We start from the raw sequence: 13,807 nt of genomic DNA, 5'->3' as shown, positions 1-13,807 counted from the left end.
ATGGAGCGGCAAAGAGAGCGACAGTGTAGGGAATCCCAGGACAACGCATAGCTAGCAGGTTGCAGCAATGTGAGAGGCACAAGTGTTTTGCATAGTGCTAGGTGGCACAGAGAAGTGTGCAATGGTGCGAGATGCATGGACATGCTGCAGTAGCACAGATGTCAGAGAGGGAGCACTTGTCAGCAGTAGGTATAGCTTCAGCATCAGAGTATGTTCCTAGCCCAACAGAGTGGTCAATTGGGAGTGTTTTTGTTCCAAGTGTTGTTGGAGCAAGTGGACCAGGCAAAAGTGTTGCATGCAGAACATTCCAGAGTTGCAGGATATGGGTTGCAGATAATCCATATCTTGTTGAGAGGGAGTGTTGAAAATGCAACAAGATGATGCAGCTTAGTGGAAAGGAGTCGCCTTCACTAAGTGGGTCCGCAGGCTATTTTTGGTGCAAAGTCTATTTTTAGACTATGTCTATTTTTAGACATATGGATCATGGTCTATGAGTTGCAGGATGCTATTTATGGATGATTAGTCATGTTGGTAAAAATAGATGGACTTCTATTTTTAGACATATGGGTGGTTTCTATTTTTAGACTGCCAGGCTAAAATAGAACAGTCGAATATTATTGTTATCATAACAATATTTGGACTATAAACATTATCTTATCCTCTTGGAGCACTTCAGTTCGAGCTACGGATGTGGCACAGGCAGCTGTCAAAAGGAAATACACTTTTCTTATGGGTCAGTTGCGCTATTGCATGATGGAATTCAGTTAGAACTCATGTGGTTGAGTTTGGTGGAGTTGATTGTGGAGTTGATGGAGTTGTGTTCAGTTTGACTTGGTTAAACTAGTTGTATTTAGTCTAACTGCATAATACACTAGTGATGAGTGATGTGAATTAATTTTTAATTAATTCACTAATTATTAACTCATAAAGCAACTAAAGAATACATCAATTAACTTAGTGCATGGACAGTTCAGTGGAGACAGGTGTTAGAGGTTGAGATTGCTATCAGTTGTGACTATAGTTGTGCATGAGATCTTGCACAATCAATGGATTGAGTATTGCCAATGAGGATTGCATGGTTCAGCCAAGGGAAATATGAGTTTGGATCAGCCATTCTCATTTATTCTGATGCAAGATTGCGCAGTGGAGGAGATTTGAACCTGTGATTGATTCAGATCTAAGCTAGTTTGTGTGTAACAGGTGGAGATAGTACTGAGTACTTGTGAGGAGTATTGTACTATGTATTGTTACATGTTCTCAATCATTATAATATACAAATAGTGTGGGGTTTTCAGCTGTATGCTTTCCCCAGGTTACATACTGTGTTAATGTGCGCATGCGATTGATGTTTCATTGTTTTTAATTCCGCAAAATTGATGATCAACGTAGAGGAGGTTATGTATTATGCATGCATTCCACAATAGTGTATAATCGGGATAATCTCTGTGAATAAGTGTCATATTATTCAAAATTTCTACAAAAGTGTCATGCGGATGAGGTGCCCTTGCCTGTGATTGCACTAGTAGCCCAATGCGCTGAAGGAGTCCAGTTCAACTAGGTGAATTATCTATGCGGTGAGTTCCTTGTGAACTGTCACGAGGCATAGGAGCAGGGCAAGATGTTCCACTACGTGTGGCTCTTGCTATCAATCGTGATGGTGGCATGGGAGCTTCCATATGACAACCAATTCTCTTCAGTTGCACTGAACCTTCCAGAGGCAGCGAAATATGCTTTTCTGTGGGCGACCAAGGACGCGCAACGCGTAAAAGAAAGCAAGATCTTTTGGATCTTGAGGGAGATGAGTATCTGGATGGGGATCAATCGCAAGGCATGGTTTTCACCCACAGTATATGCTAGTTTGCAGAGCTTTGCAGTGTTCAAAGTGGATTTCCACCATGTCTTTATCAAGGAGCAAAAGGACCCCATGAAGACATGGCATAGTTTACCCTATCTGGAAACAGATGATGTTATCTTTGCATTCCTCGAGTCTTGGCCTCCGGGGTGGGCACTGCAACAAGCTCCATGGTGGAAATGGACAAGTCTACCCACAGCGTAAGAAGGAAGAAACAAAGATTAGAATGGCACAACTAGCTGAGAAGCACAGAAAAGAGGAAGCAGAGGCTAAGACCCAAGCAGCGCCCGACCCCGCGAAATTGCCAGAGCAACAGAAGGTAAGAGGAGAAGAGCGCGAAGGACAGAAGTCACCTTCACTTGGGGCTGAGGCAAAAACAAAGGAGCTGAAAGAACAAGTTGGTGCGGACCCACAGACGACGTCCACCCAACTCAAGTGTCAGTGACCACAAGAGAAGACATTGTCATGGAAGGAAACCAAGGCTTCAAAAACATCCTTGGACAAAATCACCCTCACTGAGGGGGATTTGCACAATATTGGAGAAATGGTGAGGGATGTCACCGCGAATGCCCTCCAATAGTTCGAAGAGCAGCAAAAATTGGTATTAGGGGCTCTCTGGACAAAGCTGTAGGAGTTGCAGGCTCACACTCCATAGGCTCGTACAGTGTCCACCAGCCTCGCGATCGGCACTTCAGCTACCACAGAGAGATGTTGCGCACAAGGGTGACCAACACGATCCTGCTACTAGATGGGGCACTTACTATAGAAAATGAGGCCAACAGGCCCATGGTCAGCAGCCTGAAAGGGGTGGGATTAAATATGGCTGCGCTCCCTCGAGAGACGCTCCACCTCTTACAGGATGGAGTCACCGTGAAACTTAGGGCCCGGGAGAGTCACACTATGTAGGTGATGAGAAAGCAGTGCATCAATATCAAGTAGTTGGGCCTACAACACAACGAGGCAATGGAACAGAATAAGTGAATCATACAGGTAGTGAAGGAATCCTATTGAATGGTCCCGAAGTTGGACATTCAGGCAGAAGAACCTGTTGAGGCATGCATCAGCAAGTTGGCCACAGGGGTGCGCGATGCTTTGACAAAGATGGCTAGGATTTAGCTGGAGCTGAACCTACAGATTGCAGAATTGTAGTTGAGTGCTCAGCCTTCAACTCCACCGGAAGTCAGGGAACAATGCTCCACCACTATTACAATAGCAATAGCGGTGGTCGACAATGTAGTAGTAGACTACACGCGACTTTTTAAATAGTAATTCGAGGTCTTGACTACCATGCAGGAGGACCTGAATGTAGAATGCCTGGAGACAGAGGCGCGTGAGCTACAACAAAGATATGATGAGTTCAAAGGGACCGCATAGATGGTCACCCTTACATAGAGGCCCGCATGGATGCAGGAGGAAAAGGCGCTTAAGAAACTGGTGGATGTCGCTTGGCACAAAGAAGCGGTCCTAAAAGCATGCCTACATCCAAGGATAGACGAGGCATATACGATCATAGCTTCCATTGGAGGATAGCTCATGACACTGCAGGCAACTCAGTAGAAGATTCAAGGTGGCAGTTCAGCGGAAGTCACTGAGCAGAGAATGGAAGAAGCCCAGCAGGCGGCTGCTCAATGTGTTGCCGAGGTTGTGGTCATCCAAATGAAGCTGGTAGGTCTTCGTGCTAAGACCTCCGCAACTGCAGAGTGACTCGAGGGCGAATCACGATGTTTGTGTTGGGGGCTTGTTGGGCGTAGGATCCCCCAAGGGTAGTTTTGGGGTTAAAAGCCCATATTTTGGTCAAATTTTGTAATCCAAGTGTAAGGACTCCACATTTTGTTATCGCGGAGCGCATAGGTGTTAAAGAGTCATAGGGTTGTCCACCCTTATTTTGGAAATATAATTTTGGTTGTAAAATATCTACCCATGGTCCGCAAACCATGGGATTGTATAAAAAGAGCTAAGCTCTAAGTAGTTAAAAGATAATATGACAGGGAGAGTTATAGCTTTAGAGCAAGAAGTCTAAGTCTTGAGTCATATTGTAGGTAGAGGCTCTGCAGCTGAGTGCACAGAGGCATAGGGTAGAAGTCTACAACTGAGTGCACGGACCCCTGCAACTGTGTGTGCAGGGTGGACAGAGTCTATAATACTTGAAATATCAATAAAATTAGTTATTATACTATTTCTATGTATTTGTTTTGGTTGTGTATGAATTTCCTTTATTATGCTTATATGGTGCGTGAATGACTGTAGTTACATTGAATAATTGAACGCAATCACAAATATCTGCTTATGCGGTGATAACATTAAGTATTTGACTACATAAGTGAATCACTTAGGATAATAGATGGATTTGCTCGACACGTTGCTATAGCAGCGCGAAAGTACCTGAGCCACAGGTTAAAGCTGCGCGAAGGTCAATCATGTACTTTCATGAAGGTATTGAAAGCCGGAACAAAGGGTTTGTCTTACAAGCCCTAGAGTGAGATCACCTGCGCGAAGGCATGAAGAGATAAAATGACATCACAACCATCTCAAGGGAGCGGAAACTGGGTTCCAGCATCCCCCCATACTGTTTCGAGTGAGACTTCAGTCCGCACTCCGCGGGTTGATGCTGAAAGGGCCAATAGTGTAGGGATTTGTTTGGCTAATTAACATTGAACTTGGGTTAGGCTCCCTCAAGCCAACAAGGGGCCTGTGCAATTAGCTTGCAAACTTACCAAGGTCTCCATGCACTCAACTGCAAGAGCCTTCCCCTTTGCCTAAGTACAGGAAACATACTTTCTTGCCTTAGCTTACTTTCCCATACAATGATCTTATATCAATTAGTTACCTCCTAGACTCGCTATGACCCTTCTATATATATCTTTTGATTTTACAATACCATGGTCCGCAGACCATGGGCGGGTCTCAAAAATTCTTTTCTCTTGACAACCTAAGGGACTAAAACCCCTTTGAATCTTATTACCTTTACGCTCTCTTTCCACAAATCATGGAGACTTTACAATTATACAAAAATTAAGTACCAAAACTTGACCCCAGGGGACCTTATCCCAATAGGCCCCCAACACGATTTCGTGACTTGACCGGCACTTCGATCTTCGCTTGGAGTTCACAGAGCTCCAACCTTAAAACCTGCAAATCAGTTGTTCCCTGTCTAGCAGCCTACTGCACTTCCTTGACTAGTTTTTTAGTAGTGGGGTCTTCAACTACGAGGCCATGGTCCTCAAAGTCTGTTGCATCCCCTTAAGTTTACTCTATACTGACAGAGTCAACATGTTGGCCTCCTCTGTCTAAGGCTGAGTTCATCTAGTGAGAATTGGCTCTTTGCGATGTAGCTCATCAATTTCATTTTGCAGCAGCTTGCCTTCATGCAACCACGTGAATTGTTGCAATAGTGCTAGTGTTCGCGCAGTCGATCAAATCTCATCGAATTGTCGTTGGTTTTTCCTGATGTCTGTGCCAATATTATGCAAAGTCGGGTCCTCCTGTAGTGAATTCCATAAATCCATGGCCTTCTCAAACAGCTCAGTGTAGCCCTTGATTATGTCTTCTAAAGTGGCCATGCCCTCTTTGATAGAAATTCCACACTACTCTTGAACCTCTGGAGGAGTCGTAGGCTGCAGCTTCAACTGCAACTCTAATATCTATAACTGTATTTCAAACCGGACTCAACCGATTTCATCCTTAAACTCTTTTACTGTCACAACCAACTTTTGGATCTTCTCCACGGAAGTTGCTTCAGCCGAAATGTTAATTTCTGGCAGCTCATTGCAAGCTTGTGTAATGAATGCTTCTAATTACTAGTTGCACGCGGTGATTTCCTCTTTCTATTTTAGCGCCTTCACCTTTTCTTCAAAGATATGCTAGTTGTTTTTTTTTACTTCACTATTAACTAGTAGTGTACCCTGCTCCCTAACCTGCAGCTCATCAGACACCCCTTAGGGTAGCTCATGTAGGGTTTGGATAGGGAGTGTCGCGAGGTTCAGGCCCGGATTCTTGATCTTCAATAGCTGGGCGTTGGCCTCTTTTTTCTTGGCACTCAAGGCTCCATCTGGTAGTTGAATTCCATGGAGATATAAGGTTATTTCTATGTCCAAGGCTGTCGTGCTTGCTTGATTTAGGCTCGCTTGCACCTCGCTCGCCTATAATCTGCCTGTCTATATTTGCAACTTGTGCAGATCCTTCTGAACATTTCCCAGCACCTGCTGGTATTGGTCTTCAAAATGGCTCCAAAGGTTAGTCATGGTGTGATGTACCATGTCGTCGATCTCATCCAAGTCCCCCTTAGTAAGGACTAAAGGGGTTTCCTCAGCTGCTCGGTCATACTTCTATTTCTTCCGCAGCCCTGTGGATGTCTGCTTCTTTTGTTTCTTTACCATAAAGAGGGCTTCTAGCTCTGTGCCCCCTCCCTCTTCTTCGTTTGTCTCTTCTTGTTTCGGTGTGTGTTGTGTATCAGACTCTTCAATAGTGATGGTGGCTTGTGATGTTTTCGTTTCTTGGGCTTCTCGTTCTTTGTCTTCTGCTTCTTTTTCTCTAGCTGCAACCTCTTTTTGTTGCGCAACTTTCTCCTGGGTGGCAGCCTTCTATGCTTCCTTCTGTTTTTCTACTACTGTCATCTACGCGGTGGTATCCTCTACAACCTTACTTGTACCTACCCCCGTATCTGATGGGGTTAGCCATTCAAGGGGCCAATTTCCCACAATCTCTGCTACATATTCCTCAGCCACCAAGTAAGGCAACTTGTGCCATGTCTTCTTGGGATCCCTCCTTGCGTGGAAAAGCAAGTTGTGGAAGTTTGCTTTGAATTCAATGAGGGGCTCGTACTCAGTGTATAGTGTGGGTGACAACCTCGGCCTATGGCTAATCACTATCTGCAAATCCATTTTAAATAGGACCCAGAATATCTTTGCCTCAGTAATTCATGTAGTGTCCTTTGTAGCCCAGAGTGAAGTGAACTTCGATGCCTCCAAAAGGTCTAACTCTTGGGGAGGAAACTGACTATCTTTCGGAGTCTTCCATGCCACTAATGTTGTCAGCAATAGCAACCAGGAGTAATGGAATGCCTTGTCCTCATCCTAGGCCTCCCTATAGTTCTCCAAAAATTATTTGCACAAGTATTGAGCCCAATTATACTGGAATCCTTTGGTGCACTGCATAGCCAAAGAGATTACTAGTGCTAGAACTTCATCTGTGTGGCACTTACGCATGATCTTGCACGCCAATATTTTTGTGGAAAACTGTACCACAAGATCCGCCATAGAGCAGATAGAATATCCACGTGACTTATTTATGAGGCCAAACTCGCTCTTCATCTGGACTACGAGTTTCTTCTACTACATTTTTCCCCCAAACGCCTCTACTGGATCCACTCCTTGGTATGGTAGCAAGGTGATCTGATGGACCAGCATGTCCGTGATCAGGATGGGTTCTCCTAGCCAAATACACCCATCATGCACTAATGTGATCAATTTTTGTACACAAATGGTGTTTGTGTTGGTGCGACTGAAATGCGACACCCATAGCATGTTCAGGAGCCCCGCGGCTCGAGCACTAGCGACCCACTTGATCTGCTCCCACCGCGTAACCTCTGATGCTTCATAATATACCTTGGATAGGTATTTGGTTGGTGCCAACTAAGGGAACTTCTCATGATCCCCTAAGTCCCAATCCTCCTTTTTTAGGGTCGGTGTACGGGCCAACAACGCGCCCTCAAACATCACCTTCTCCGACAATAGTGGTGTAGTCACCATGAATTTTGCATTGTATAGATCTTTAGGCACTTTAGTTGTGGCCTGGTGGGATATATTTCGATAGCCAAGTCAGCAATTCACCCTCCTCAGCATCAATCTCCTCGATGCCTCCACATAATTCTTATTCACTCAAATCCCTTGGCTCTATCGGTTGTTAGACCGATCCATCTTCCCCTTCTCCCGGACTTCCATGGGGTTTTTCCACGGTGACTAATTCATTGGGACCTATTGATTTTTCTTCTGATTCTATCACCTTGGATGCAAAAGGTTGTGATACATAAGGCTTAGGTCAGGGAGACCTAGGCACCGTAGTTGGAAATCAGCAGGGATAGATGACACTGCTTCCATCTTAGGGGGAGTTGTAGTCATGCTAGCCACAAAACGTTCTTGGAGAAAGTGAAGTATGTCAGCCAACCCTGGTCGCAAAAATAGCTCTTCCCAGTCGGGCTCAGACATACAGTTTAGCACTAGGCACATGGCAAGGTAAAGATCTCAATAAAAACTCTGAGGAAGCAAAGTGTTCGAATGTGGGGCAGCAGGTCATATTTATAGATGAATTCGAATCCAACCATTCCCTCCAATTTCTGATCATTAATGCATCTTTGGCGGCAGATTTCCAAAGATATGCTACATAAATGCATCTTCCCCGCTCCTTTCAATGGAAAATTTTCCATCCAATCATCCACAGTGATACCAACGGTCATTTGTCGGTGAGGTCATGCAGAACCCATCCTTGTGGTGCAGATTATTCGGTGCAGCTGCCCTCTACACCTTACTGCCTTCCATTGCACAACCCTCTTGCTTTGTCTTTCCAACTTTTGGGCAGTGTAGTTTATAGTCTCATACTTCCTTGCAGTTTACTGAAGTACGAAGACTATCCTACCATCATATGTTCATTTCACAGGGGTGAGATCACCCCTATATAGCTTTAAGCGACTTCCATTGACCTTTCCTGTAAATAATTTTCCATTCAGCTTCCCGATCTAAACTGCGCCACTATTTGTAATTTCCTTAACAACATAGGGTCCTAGCTAATGCATTTGAAATTTTCCAGGGAACTTTGTAAATTTACTATCATATAGAAAAAGCAAAACTTCATTCTCGAAGGTGCATTGTTTGGTATGGCGATCATGCCATGCCTTTTCATATGCCTTTTGCACCTATTGATGAAACCCTGCTAGGAAACGACCTTCTTCGAGTTCTACCAGTTGTGCGAGACTCTCCTCCATAGTATCACGATCAACCATATCTATCAATGTTGCAATCGCAGACTTGACACAATGTATTCCATTAGCATTACAACCTCCTGGCCATATACCAGTCAGAAAGGGTTTGGCCTGTCAACTTTTTACAAGTGGTCCCATATGCCCAAAGGACTGCTGGTATGCGCACATCCTAGTCGTTTCATTTTGTGTTGCAAACCTTTGTCAAAGGTCTCTCCAAGATTTTTTTGAAGGCTTATGCCATACCATTAGCTTGAGGGTGATAGGGTGTACTCTTCTGATGATATACCTGGAATTCCTCAAGCATCGCAACAATTGTTTCATTTAGGAAGTGTGTGCCCCTATCACTCATTAAGATTTTAGGGCAGCCAAACCTAGATAAAATAAACTCAAAGATGAACTTCACAGTGGTAGTTTCACTATAGTCTTTTACTGGTTGTGCCTCTGCCCATTGCATCAAGTATTTAGTGGCGGTAATAATGTAGCGCGCCCCGATCTTTTTCCCTGGACGTTGAATCGGACCCATAAAGCTGATTGCCCATTTATCGAACATCTGCAAGGTTATTTTCAGATTTAAGGGAAACTCGTCCCTTCATGATGGTCTACCCTTTCTCTAACAAGCATCACATGCCCTACAATACGCCTTCGAGTCCTTATGCACTGTTGGCCACCAAATTCCTACATGCAAGATCTTATGCACAGTTTCTCTGTCGGCATAGTGTCCTCTTGCTACTCCTGCATGTGCTTCTGCCAAAATACCTGGTTATTCGTACTTTGGGACATATCTACACAGTATCTCATTGGAGCCCATTCTTTATAAGTGTCCAGTGATCACAAAGAAGTCAGCTATGTGGAACATCAATTCCTTCTTCTGTTGTGTTGAATATCTTTCCAGGGTTGTTCCTATAGAAAAAAGTCGAATTATATTGGCAAAGTGATCATTTGTGACATGAACAGCAAAGAGTTGCACATCAAGAAACCTTTCTTCCAAACTTATAGGATCATCACTTTATGAATTTACAAGGTATGTTCCTCAGATAGAACACCAAAGGACACCGCTCACAAATAGATCACAGATCAATACACCAATATTCTTGACGTGGTTAAAACCCTCAAAGAGAGGAATAGTCCACGGCTTGAGCCAACGTGGCCACTTCAGGAAATTTATTAATAAAAGAAAAAAAATTACATAAGCTTCTCTCATGAACGATCACCTTACAAATGACTCTCCATGCTCTTTAAATAGAGATCATGGACCAATTGAGTGTTAAGCCACGGATCAAGTGTCCGTAACACCGAGGAGAGAATGAATAGTCAGATCACTTCATGTCTAGAGCATGTCATGACCGTTGGATTGTAAGTTACAAAAGTACATAGTAAAGAAACACACTTTACCTAACTCTACACTAGACCAAGTTATACTTAACTATTTCCTATGTGTCGGACTATCTTAACACCCCCCCTTAAGAACAACTTGGGATAGGATTTAAGGATTTAAAAATATGACAGAATAGGAGAAGGAAGGAGGCATTAGAGCCTATCCCCCCTTAGTGACAACTTCCTGAACTCCAACCATAAATTGAAGTTTAATAAAATTCACCTTTGTAAGAGCCTTTGTAAAGATGTCTGCAACTTAATCATTGGTAGAACAATATTGCACTTCAAGGAAATGATCATGAATGACCTTTCTGATGAAGTGCATGTGTAGTTCAATGTGTTATTTTTATTGACGTTGGACTGGATCTTTGCATAGTTGAATGGCAAGACATGAAGACCAAGAAAATAATGAAAGTGTCCTAAGTCTATCATTTCAAATTTCTTTTTAAGGCTGGACTTCACATGGTTTATAAGGTTGGGATCACTACTAGTAAGGATAAGATCATCAACATAAAGAACAACTGATCAGGAGCTCAGGACCAAGTGTCGTAAAATGGTCAAAAATGAAAGTGCTCAGAAGTAATTCAAACCTAAACGACCAGATAGAGCTCGTCCTCCTGATTCCGGCGCCGTGAATGGTTCGGAAAACGGTCACCGTATGAGAAAGTTATGCCAAAAACAAAATCGCCCAATAACCCTTAATTTTTGAATATTTTTCAAAAAAAAAATATTAAAAAAGGAATATTCTACAGAATATTCTTTGGAATATTCCATCTGGGCAGCCAATCACAGGCCGCCATGTGGCAGGCTCGGAAGCCACCACGTGGCCCAAGGTGACGTCAGCAAGGGTATGTGCATTGTTTAAAATTTTGGTCGGATTGTGAATCGAACCCACGACCACTCAAACAACATTACAACGCTTTACCATTGCACCAATGCAATCGAACTTGATTTGCTGGCAGAGTTAGCCATATTAAAAGGTTGTATTACGTTGGGCGTGGCATAAAGGGGGCCAGCCCCGAAGGGCCAGCCCCGAAGGGCCAGCCCCCATCACATATGTTCGCAGCCCCAGAACCGAGGGCTTTAACCCCAAACCACCACAGTGATTCCAACGGTATTCCGTTTAATGTGTGGGACATGTTCACATGGTATAATAAAGCGGAGTTAAGATAACTTCCCGTCAACCGAAGGTTATGGCGCGAACTCCAATGCAAACCGCCGATTCCGAAGATCTCGTTCACATGCGCGGGTAACATGACAGTTAGGTGGCAGTTAAGATGGCAGGAATAATGGCGGAGCACCAAATTTGGGCGGTCCCGCCATAATTGGCGGAGCTAACTGGCCCCAACTACAGTTAGCTGGAGTGATTTTAGGCCAAACTGGAGGAAATCTTCAATGAGCCATAACTTTGGCTAGGAAAGTCCTTTTTGGACGAATTTTTTTTTTATTTTGGGTCTCTTCGACCTTCTGAAGCCATTGGAATAGGTTTCATAACCATATGAGGTCGTTTGCAGGTGCTTTTGCTTCGTGGAAGTTCCAGGAGCCACTAGGGGCAAATCAGTTTGGGAGATGCATTGGGAATTGTGCAGCCAGTGAATGTGGAACGAAGGTCATTCCTAAAGGTTTTCAGCATTCTGAATCCATTTCTACAGCTCGTTTTTCCTTTTGAGGCATTCTTTTCATTGTTTAGCTTCAGGGAAGCTTTCAGGGCCACGAGGGCCATTTTAGTGCTTGAGCTGTTTGGGGGCTATGTTCATCCATTTTTGGTGATTCAAAAGCCTATGTCTGCTAATTTCGACCTTATGAGTCTAATGGCAGATGTTTCAGAACCAATTGAGGTCATATTCACCTCAAAATTCTCCATGCAAGTTTAAAGGGCCACCAGGGCCAATTGGGGAAAGTACTGTATGAGGTACAATTTCACTGTTTAGTGTTTGGGAAAGAGCATGTTTAGCTAATTCCTATCTTCTGATTCTGTATTTACGGTCAGATCTGTCTTTCAAGACACTCATATTCATGCATTAGCATTTGTAGCATTTTTAATACAAGAGGACAAACCTAGTTTGAGAGGTTTGGTCTAGCAGATGTAGCCCAGGAGGGGGTGAACTGCTTTATCATTTTGATGTCTTTATTTGCTGAAGATGATATGCTAAAAAAAACTGATATAAAGTGTTAAAAAACAAATATACATAACTTGCTTACACACATAATCACCTATTCAGCTGCAGAAAGTTATTTGTCTTATTCCGCAAGACATCAAACTTCAAGTATGTGTATGTCAAAGACTTCTAAGTGTTTACTTCGTTATTTCTTTAGGCAGAGCCTGTAGAGGGCCAGGTAGCCTCTAGAACTCATCCTCTCTTTAGAGGTGACATGTCCGGTGAATGCCCCTACAGTCTATCTCTGTATAAGAAATAAGAACTTTTCACATTTTCAGAGGTCACCTGGAGAGTATAGCTCACATTTGCAATTATGGGAAATGGATACCTTGCACCCTTAAACAAGTACATTCCATTTTCAGATTCAGATGGTATCGGAGCACTAGGTTTGCTTGACTGGCATCACTAGCTTGATTGTGTAGCCTGAAAGGTGTCTTAAGCAGTGTTGAAGATTGACTGCTTTATTATTCTGCAACTACTTGTTGTTTGAGTTTGCTGAAGCTCTTTGTTCATTTTTATAATGACAACTTCCATAAGAGAGTTCTCAAAATCATCCTCCTTCATAAGATTCTTTGATGAAGGCTTGAAGCAAGAATTTTTCATCATGATGAATATGGTGAGAGAAATGTATGAGGATGAAAGAAAAAGCTCTAGACTTCAAGAGCAGTTGAATTCCATGAGGGAAGAGAAGCAGTTGCTTTCTGACCAATTGCAGGAAATGGAAGGCCAACTTCGTATTGCAAACATGAAGCTGGAAAGGATGCATGAGTTGGAGACACAACTCCTTGTTGCCAAAGAAGCCTTAGCCAAGTATCATCTTGAAGAAGAGGTAAACAATTCTAGTTTGTCTTCAAATTCTTATAAGAATGTTTATGTTGCTTATCTTGAAGAAGAGGTAAACAATTCTAGTTTGTCTTCAAATTCTTATAAGAATGTTTATGTTGCTTATTTTGAGAAACATACCAGAGGCATAGGGTCCAAGTTGATGTCCAAAATGGGATATGAAGGAAAAGGATTGGGAAAACATGCATAGGGTATAGTTGAGCCAATAATGGTTGAGGTAAGGCCTAAGAATTTGGGTCTTGGCTATGGACAATCTTATGGAGAAAGTTCCAAAGCAGCCATGAAGGCAATTGAAACAATTCCTAGGAGTTTCATTTCAGGTTCTCTATCTCAAGGTTGTAAAGGTTGTATCCTTGAGGAATGCAATAGTTTGAAACATACCTTCCAAGAAGAAGGGGTGCATAAGAATGCACTTGAACAAGAAAGTGGTGAAAGCTCTAAAACCATTGAAGGGATTGACAGTGTTCTAAAAGGAGCTTCTTCTTCATTTGATTCACCTCCTCATGAAGGTAATGAAGGTGAAAGAGAAAGGTATAAATCTGATTTCAATCATATTTCCTTTGATCATGTAAAGCATGGTAAATTTCCACATAAGCATTGGAAAAG

This window comes from Pinus tabuliformis, chromosome 6 (assembly GCF_031772625.1).
Source record: "Pinus tabuliformis cultivar Carrire ecotype Pingquan chromosome 6, CPIR1, whole genome shotgun sequence".
NCBI classification, from domain to species: Eukaryota; Viridiplantae; Streptophyta; class Pinopsida; order Pinales; family Pinaceae; genus Pinus; species Pinus tabuliformis.
This window is presented reverse-complemented; position numbering follows the sequence as displayed.